The 10,264-nt window shown below is 35.5% G+C and overlaps 1 pseudogene; it reads right to left on the bottom strand.

The window, feature by feature from the left end:
- Positions 1-340: 340 nt before the first annotated feature.
- Positions 341-2,454, bottom strand: LOC123922560 (annotated as a pseudogene).
- Between the last annotated feature and the right edge of the window lie 7,810 nt (positions 2,455-10,264).

The raw sequence follows: 10,264 nt of genomic DNA, 5'->3' as shown, positions 1-10,264 counted from the left end.
CAAGACTAGTGGTGTTGACAGGACCAAATAAATCAATGTGAAGTAGTTCTAGAGGTTTTTTAGTTGAAATAAAATCTTTTGGATAAAAACTACTTTTGACTTGTTTTCCTCTTACACAAGCTTCACAGATTTTATCTTTGTCAAACTTAATTTTTGGAAGACCTCTTACTAGATCAAGTTGAGATAATTTTGAAATTGTTTTCATGCTTATATGACCAGCTCTTTTGTGCGAAATCCATTTATCTTTTTCGATAGACATAAAACATGATTCAGCTGGAATGTCATCTAAGTATAAAACATACAAATTTTTCTTTCTTGATCCGGAAAAGAAAACTTTTCCTTATGAAGTTTGTTTGACTTCACAAATATTTGGTTTAAAAATAACTTCAAAACCACTATCACATAATTGACTAATACTAAGTAAATTATGTTTTAGACCTTCTACATATTGAACATCTTCAATTTTTGCAGAATCATTATTACCTATAATACCTTTTCCTTTTATTTGTGCAGTATTATTATTACCAAACGTAACTGACCCTCCTTCTTTTTTGATGAAGGAGAGAAAACACCTTTTATCTCCTGTCATGTGTTTTGAACAGCCACTGTCCAAAAACCATGGCTTTTTCTTTGCACCTTGAGAGTATCCCTGCATTTTGAGATTTTCGTTTAGGTGCCCATAATGACTTGGGTCCTTGAGGGTTAGTTTTCACAGTTTGTTTATTCTTAAAATAGCATTCTTTTTCAAGATGCCCAAAGTTTTTGCAAAATGAACAATGTTTATTTTTTCTCTCCAAGTGACGATAACGTTTTGGTTCATAGTAAAAACTTTCACAACTTTCTTTTTTATAGCAAATTGATTCATGATGACCATTTTTGTTACAAAATGAACATCTCAACTTAAAATCTCTTTTTGCTGGCAAAAGAACATTTTCAAAAATTTTGTTTTTAACTTCATTAAAACCTAAGCCATTTTTGTTAAGAGCTTGAGATTGTGATCCCATAATGTTTTGAAAAGTTTCAGTTGATTTTATAAACCCAGTGAGATCATTTCTCAGTTCTTTTATTTCATTTTTCAACACAACATTTTCATCTATTTTCTTAGATAAAACACTAGAGCAAACATGTTTTTCTTTTGACTCAATTAAGTCTTTGTTAATTTTTTCAAAATTAAGAATATCAATTTGAAGTTTTTTCTTTTCTTCTTTTAGTTCAGAAACTTCTTTTTGTAATAAAAAACATTGTTTGGATAAGAATTCAGAATCATGTAATAAACTATCAAAATTAGTTTCTAATTCTTCATAAGGATGAGATTTATCAAAGAGAAATACCTCATCATTTTCTGAATCTGCCATTAGACAGATGTTGGCTTCTTCTTCTTATTTATTTGTTTCAAATTCATCATCATCATCCCAGGTAGCTAACATGGATTTTTTCTTGAAGGGAAAATTTCTGGGTGATTTGTTTAAGGGACATTCTGATTTGTAATGTCCAAGTTTGTTGCAACCAAAGCAGGTCACTTGACTTTTGTCAAAGTCATTTTTCTGCATATCTTTTCCTGAAGAAAAGTTTCTTCTAATTTGATCTCTTCTTCTTAACATACGTTGGATTTTGCCAGAAATGAGAGCTAGTTCTCCTTCTGCCTCTTCTTGGGTAGATTCTAATTCCTTAGAGTCATCTTCTAAAAAACTTATATCTTTTTGAGAAGCTTTTAAAGCAATGGTTTTTTCCTTTTTTAAAGGTTTATCTCCTTGAAGAATAACTTCATGAGCTTTTAAAGTACCAATAAGATCTTCTATGGGAAGTGTTTTCAAATCTTTAGTTTGAGTAATGGCAGTAACCATTGGTCTCCAAGTGATTGGAAGACATCTCAAAAGTTTTCTAATTCTATCATTAGTTGAAAAAGTTTTTCCAAGAGATCTTAATTCATTTATGATAGTAGTAAATCTTGAAAACATTTCATCAATAGTTTCGTTTTCAATCATTTCAAAAGTTTCAAATTTATTAGTTCCTATGTCTATTCTTGTTTCTTTTACATGACTAGTTCCTTCATGGTGAACTTGTAAAGTGTCCCAAACCTTTTTAGCAGTATCACATTCATCTACTCTTTCACTTTCTTCCATGCTTAGAGCACAGGATAGAAATAAATGAGCTTTAGAGTTTAGGAGTACCTTTTGTTGTTCGGAAGTTGTCCATGCATCTTCAGGTTTGTCTGAAATGACTCCCTCAGCAGAAGTTATAGTAGGAACATAATCTCCTTCTGTGACTATGCGCCACATTCCTACTTCTTGAGATTTTAAAAACAATTATATTTTGTTTTTCCAAAAATAGTAATTCTTTCCAGTGAACAAAGGTGGTCTTGAAGCAGATCCTCCTTCTGGAATGTATCTTTCTTTTGACATTTTTCTTCCTGAATCTTTTTCCTCTAACACTTGTTAAGTGTATAAACCTGTAGAGACAGGCTCTAATACCAATTGAAGTAGCAATAAATGTCACAAGAAAGGGGGGGTTTGAATTGTGACCCTTTTTAAAATTATTTTATGTGAGTTTAAAATAACTCAAGACAATATTTCTTTTAATTGGTTAGTTAACAATTAACAAAGAAATATAGTTAGCAACAATAAAATAAACAATATATAAATGAACAAAATAAATACTGAGTTAGTTGCTGAATAAGTAAATGTTTAAGGCCCAGAGCACTCTGGTATTACTCAGTTAGTTAGTTTAGTATGTTTTAAGGATTTTAGAGTCCAAGAGAAAAACACACAAAAGTTATCCTGGTTCACCCAACTTGGGCTAGTCCAGTCCTCACAGTCCTTGTGAGATTGTCCACTATAAATGCTCAGATCAGAACCTTCTGCTTCGCATCAAAAACTTGATCACAACTGGATCAATACAAACTGCTTTTCTTCACTCGAAAAGACTTTCACACAAATGCTTTTCTTCACTCGAAAAGACTTTCACTCAAAATGCTTTTCTTCACTCGAAAAGACTTTCTCACAAACACTCAATCTAACATGAAAGAAAGACTTGAGAGGGTTACAATATTTGTGGGGAATATGGGTTAAATCAACTCAAGTGAGAGATTGATAATAGCAAGCTTTGTCTATTTGTTTTTCACAAATTTATGATATATCTTTGATGCTTTGCTTTGCTTTTGAAGAGTTTATTACTTGTTGATTTTTGCTTCAACTAAGTATATGATTTGATTCTTTTTGCAAACTCTTAATCTTCTCTTCATGTAGCTCCATTGTATTTATAGGCAAATATAACCTTGGAGGAGCGTATGAGAGAGGGATTTGAATTTCAAATCCAACTTGACATGTCACAATGTTGTGCTGTCAATTTGCTGTGAATAGTGCGTTATCGTTGCTTCAGTAACATTACCGTTATGGCAATCTGCACTACACTTTTAATCCAATGACAACCACTGCATTTACGTGGCCCATATATGTCCATAAGAAGGAATCTTTCCTAATTTAGGGTTGGACAACTTGTATGCAAGTGGGAAAAAATATCATGTAATAATTGTACTTGTTTTGGTGACTCATGTCCTTTGTTGTTTTCTTGTCCCCTCTATGTTCCCTTGAAGAGAAAGAGGCTTGCTACAACTTGGCTTATGGTGTGACTTCACCTTGTTGGCCAATTTTCGTCCAAGCCATCATTGTGTGATGTGGCTTTCATTTGAATTTCAAATCTTCTTCAATCATTGATGGAAGCTTCCTTTGTTTGTCCAAAGGGGCTTTTATTCACTTTAGTCCAAAAAGGCTTTATGGCCCATGATTCAATTTATGCCATGTTTGGCATATTCCTTACATAAGTGTTTCCTTAAAATACTACCACTTTTGATGAGACAAAGGAATAATATCTTTGTGAAGCACTTCATCATTTATGCCAAGACTTTAAGATGCTTCTTTTGTTTCTACTCATTGCTCATATGTTTTGCTTGTCCATTGGTTGCTCATCCATAACGTTACCGTTGATAGATGATATCATTATCGTTGAAACATTTCTCACAAAACACATTAGTAGATAACAAGATAATCATAATTAAAATTAATTAACATGTTTGTTATCTTTAAAACATCAAATAAGGATTTTGTCCTCAACAATTACGATTGGCAAACAATTAATCTAGTTCCAATATAAACCCTAGGGTCAATAGTGATTTATAACTTAAAATCAATTCGAAAGTGATCAATTAACAAAAAGCAATAAACACAAGATTAACTGAATAATTATGAGTTTTCATTGAATAAACTAGAACACGTAGTTACATGGCTCAAATAGTTTTAAAGAGAATCATCTATAATTCCTAATCTGATAAGATTAGTTACTCATAATAATAATAATTAACATAACAAAAGAGTTAAGAAAATTATACATAAATAACCGATGAAAAGTACGACGGCGAAACCCTAGAATTGTCTTCTTCTCTTTTGTTGCGATGTGATTTTTTTCTCTCTGCCCAATGATCCCCTTTTTTTCTCATCAAAAGACTTATTTGTAGGAGCTGCAGCATAAAGTAAAATCGTCTCACTATGATGAGGTGTCGCGTCCCTATATGCATTGCAAATCAATCTGTCCTTTTCTTATGATGACGTGTCAGCGTATGAGAGGTAGGTAGGTTGCGTGGAAGTCATATCTATGTGCAGCAGTAAATCGCGTCCTTATGAGACTTGTGTAGTGGCGCAATAAAAACAGGAGTTTTAGCTTGAATTAGCTCAAAATCTTAATTTTTTCCAAGTCTTCTTTCCTTTAGTCTTTATTCTTGAAACCAATGTTTTAAAAACCGAACCGGACCGGCCGGTCCGACCGGTTCGACCGCGAACCGGTGCCCTCGGCGGTCCGGACGACTAGCAAGAACCGCTAGTCAGTGGAACCGGTCAAGAACCGGTGTGAACCGGTGTGAACCGGTGTGAACCGGTGTGAACCGGTGAACCGGAAAAACCGGCCGGTTTTTCTCTCACTTAAAAAAAAAAAAAAAAAACTGATTTTTTAATAAAAAAAAACGATGGATTGAAAGGTTTTTTATTTTGACAACACGATGGATTGAAATTGAAAGGTTAAAAAATCAAAAATCTTTCCTTTCCAACCATAGACTCAAACACGTGAAAAATTATATGAACGGTTCAATATAAACGGTTCAATAACGGTTGAACCGATCCGACCGGTTGACCCTTGAACCAGTTGTCACAACGGTTCGACCTCCGGTCCGGTTCTTAAAACATTGACTTGAAACGGTTAATTTCTTCATAAATTTTTCTCTTTGACCATGTAATACTCCTAATAACTAACTAAAATATTATAAAATAATAATTAAAAATATTCAAATGATTGAATGTCATCACGGGTTTCCAAGATGACATGGCTGCTCTCTCAATAATCTCTTCAACATATTTATGTTGGGATAGAAAAATACAACCTGAATGTCTAGTAACAAAGATACCTAGGAAGTAACTGAGAGGGCCTAAATCTTTCATAGCAAATTCACAACTGATCAGTTTAGACATGATGGACCGACGAAGAGTATCAGATAAATTGTAGTAAGAATGATGTCATCGACATATAAAAGAATGTATGTCGTATCTTTACCATTGTGATAGATGAACAACGAATGATCGCATGTACTATGTGAGAAGCCCAATGTAGCAACATATTTAGTGAAGCGTTGGTACCAGGTACGAGGAGCTTGTTTAAGGCCATATAATAATTTTAGTAGTAGACAAACATAATCACGAAAGTCGGGAGGTTGATGCATATAGACAGTTTCATTAATATTGCCATGTAAGAAAGCATTCTTGACATCTCATTGATGTAGACACCATGATTTTGAAATAGCAATACTAAGAATTATTCGTATAGTTGCTGGTTTTACTACCGGACTAAACGTTTCTCCATAATCTACACATGTTCTTAATCTTATTTTGAGGAAAATGAGAAAAGAGGATAACATTCTTCTTACAGCACCCGCTACTAACGTGGAGATTCCGTAAGCGTTGTTTTAGATGCATCCGGACAAATCACCAAGTACTGATGGTTTTAATATGACTATCTATCAGCGGCTTTGGGAACATTGTAGTGGAGACATTTTCATTGTAGCAATTTCGTGGTTGGACCGGGGTTACTTCCTTCTAGTCACAATGAGAAGAACATTGGCTTGATTCCAAAGTGTGACAATCCTATATCGATGAAAGAGTTGAAGCTGATTTCTCTTTGTAATGTTCTTTATAAGATTATTTTGAAGGTTCTTGCGAATAGGTTGAAAGTAGGGTTGTGCAACAGTCGATTTTGGGCGATTCGAGCCCAAAACCATTGATCTGCAGGAAACTAAAGTGCCTAGAGATGGAACCAATTTCGATCGTGTGAGAAAACGGGTAACGCGGGTGCGGGTAAGATGGGTGACGGGTATTTCAGATGGTTTGTATTGGGTTAGAAAATCCTCTTTTCTCTTCTCCTCAAGCTTGAGATTGCTTCAATGGTTGTTAGCCAACAATTTCCAACACAAGGACGTCGTCGTCACTATACTAATAGGATGAAGGTTACATGAGATGAGTGTGATCCAGAAAGAACAAGTAAATCTCTGGTTGAAATCTTGAAATAATTTAGATTTATGTGTATATAAACTTGAATGAAAACTTGAAATTACAGTAGAAGAGAAATAGAGAAGACAAGAAATCCTACAAATATTTTAACTTTAATTAATGATAAAAAAGAAGAGAAAAAATTTGAGTAAAAGAAGAGAAAGAGAAAAATAAACTTTTTTGTTTGTGTTTGTTAGTATTTTATTTTTACGGTTTTTGTTTGTATGTTGTAATTGTAAAGAAGAAAATTAATGTTAGAGTGTAGTCTAATCTCAAGGCACGTAATTATGATAGTCTTGGAAAGATAAATCACTTTTATGTGTCTTTAGGAACTTGGGAGTAGCAATTACTAACATTGAAATAAGACATGCAGTATAAAAAAAGTCTATTGTATTACTCTTTCTCGATCGGGCCAGAACATCGATGGGTGAACTTTTTTGCAATCGAGCTCGGCCAAAAACACCCATATGTAGTCAATTGTTTTAGAATTTTAGACCAGATTGTTTTTCAAACCCGGCTGTTTCACTCAAGCAGGTGTCGGTTTGAACGGGTATCGGGTGGGTCATGGGTTTATGCACACCCCTAGTTGAAAGGTTTTCTTAAGAAATGGGTCTCTCGTGAACAATTAGACCTTGTGGAGGGGAGATCAGTTTTTCATAATGCTCTTTTTGCTATTGAAGTTAACTAGTTGATGCAAAGGAGAGTTAGCATTGAAGATTAATATTAGCAAGACTTATGATAAGGTGGACTGCGTTTTCTTCGAGGTTCTTGTTAGATTGGGATTTGGTGAGCAGTGGATTCAATGAATGATGATGTGTGAGACTTCAGCCAATTATTCAGTGCTCGTGAATTACAATAAATTTGGACCTATAGTTCCATGTTGTGATCTTCTCCAAGGAGAACCCCTACATCTATACTTATTTGATTATTTTGGTGGCAGAGCGTTTGACTTCTCTTATCCATTGTGTTGTTGATAGGGAAGATATTCATGGCATGCACATTTGTCGAGGAGCCCTTAAGGTGGCTCACCTCCTTTTTGCAAATAAGCGTTTTATTTTTTGTGGGGCCAATGTGTCTAAGATGAATGATTTGTTAAGTATTTTACACACTTATGAGCAAGCATCATTCAGGTCAAGAAATTAATTTATTATGTCCGAAGTATTTCTCAATTGCAATTTAGCAGTTTTCATCATTTTTCACACTCGCGATATAAGTAGCGAGATGGGTAATCTGGGAAATTTGGGAATATCATGGGGTGCGCATGTCTCTCGAAGGGTGTGCAAAGTAAAATTCTTTTAAATTTATTGAAAATCTAATGTATTTGGTCTATATTGTTGAGCAAATACATTAGATTTTTAATAAATAAGTCAATTTTTTTCCTTTCACCGCCAATTTAATCTGGTCTGAGAGTCGGTTCAGACATCAAGTGGTTTCAGTCTCCTCCCAATCGCAGTTGCGGATGATCAGACAGTTTTCTTTCCTATCAAGTTCAGTGTCAATTATCATTGAATCAACTAACGATTTGTGTATTGGACTGGGCAATGGGCTTAAGGACATAACCAGCAAGCCCAATGAATATCAGAAGGAGAATAGGCCCAAATCAAGTAAATCCTAAATACCCATTAGGCGACACGAAGCCCAGGGCGTGATTAACGATAGCGAGGCAACGCCCAGAAGTTGAATCCCGTATTATTATAAATATCTTTTCCTTCCCTGTGTTAGCAACTGACTTGGGAAGGAAGAAACCAACTTCCCGCAACCGCCATAGCTTGGAGACCAAGGTTTTCATCCCTATTTTCACGCTATACCACCGAAGAAGATGCTAAGGACCGGATTTTTAGGAACCCTAGCTTGGAGAAGAAGACTGAGCGGTCTATAAATAGCTTCACACTTTCATTTTGGGGAGGATCGTTTTCTGACTTATAAAATTCCCAGGGTTGTTGGGATTGAACCAAGTGTAACCACATCATTTAATCAATAATACAAACCCCTTTGAGTTTTTACCAGAACATTTTGGCGCCCACCGCGGGGCCCGGTAAAACGATTCCCAGGCCTCAAAGTTTCATCTTGTTCATCGACACAACAACAATGTCTTGTCATACAAAGCAGCAGTGATTATCTCCCAACGTCGCGAGAAAAAATTGATTCGGAAAAGTTTGAAAGGGAGACACGTACGGGGCAATTAGGAAGGGAACAATTTTGGATATATGGCGAGAACAGGTAGCCTTGGTTTGTTTCGCAGTATCCATTACCATCGAAATCACCAATGGAGAAGAACTCCTGGAGAATCTCAATCCATCGTGTCGTCGCCGAACGAGTTCGTTCTAGTTGCCAACCACGCCATATCGCCGCGGTTTGATTTATGAAGGATTTGTCGCCACCATCGGATTCATAAAAGAACTGTCCTCGCCGCTGATAGATTCGTGTAGGAACCACTGTGTCGTCACCAGGTCTATGAGGAAACCGGTCTAGTGACCAGGCTTGGAAAGAACGATGAAGAACAACAATCTACTTAGAATCTACTCTGTTCATAATCCTCAGGGAAGTATTCTAAAAACATGTTTTAACTGTGAAACTTTCCTACAACTTATTATCTTGATTTATTTAGCGGTGACATTCATGCCGTATTACATCAAAACGTAACACCACAAGACTAATGAAAAACCCATGGTTAATAACATGTGGATTGATCAAGTCGGTGTTAATGGCCGCATAATAATGATATGAAGTGGGATTTTCATTGTCACAAATACATTAAAACATATGAAATATAGTAGTGCTAGTGTATATGCCTGTTTGGTGTTTGCTAAAATGTAGACAGGCCACATAGCAAGAATTATACATTGTTGATAGTTGAAGTTAAGGAAAATGACACAGTTCGAGGACGTTTGATCCAATGAAGCCATCAAACTCTAATTTGGATTGGATTATCAATTACAAATTCACACATGGAAGGAAAATCAACAGTTCTATCATTCAGAGGGAGACTAATTAATAAAATTATAGCACCAAGTTAGAAATATGGCCAGGCTTTGGAAATAACAGGGAGAGTATGCAGCGTTTTGATATCTCAAAGTCTGATGTTGTCGCAAGCTCTATCTCGTTCATTGTCACACGCTCACAGCATATCAACCGGTCTCGGTCATCATCCAATGGCGTAGATCCGATGAGCTAATCAGCTCGTACACTGCTTCAAGCGACAGTCGTTCGTAAAACCGCTGTTTTGGTCCTTCACGATGGAAATGATTCATCGCCCCAACAGAGGTGATAATAAAACACGAGTAATTGGTCATTGGTACCACTCGGCGAGATACAAGTCACCAATTAACATTCCAATTGAAGCATGCTCCGTGATGACCACCGCAATGGAACTCAGTCACGCCGCGCCAAAACAGGCGACTCCCGATCCAGGTGTTAACGTTCTTTTCCTCTAACTTACCATTTAATCATATAGTTCTCGCTCTCTCTATTGTGATAATATATTATTTGTGCATATATACGTTATCGGTTTTATTAACATGGTTAATTTATAGTTTATGAATCACATTCTATCGCCATCTATAATAATAATAATAATAATAATAATAATAATAATCTCATCAATGAGTAAAAGAAAAGAACAGCGGTACTTATGTATTTCAAGGTTAATAATCACTAGAATGAGACTTGTTTTTCTTTTG

The sequence above is a fragment of the Trifolium pratense genome, linkage group LG4 (genome assembly GCF_020283565.1).
Source record: "Trifolium pratense cultivar HEN17-A07 linkage group LG4, ARS_RC_1.1, whole genome shotgun sequence".
NCBI lineage: Eukaryota > Viridiplantae > Streptophyta > Magnoliopsida > Fabales > Fabaceae > Trifolium > Trifolium pratense.
This window is presented reverse-complemented; position numbering and strand designations above follow the sequence as displayed.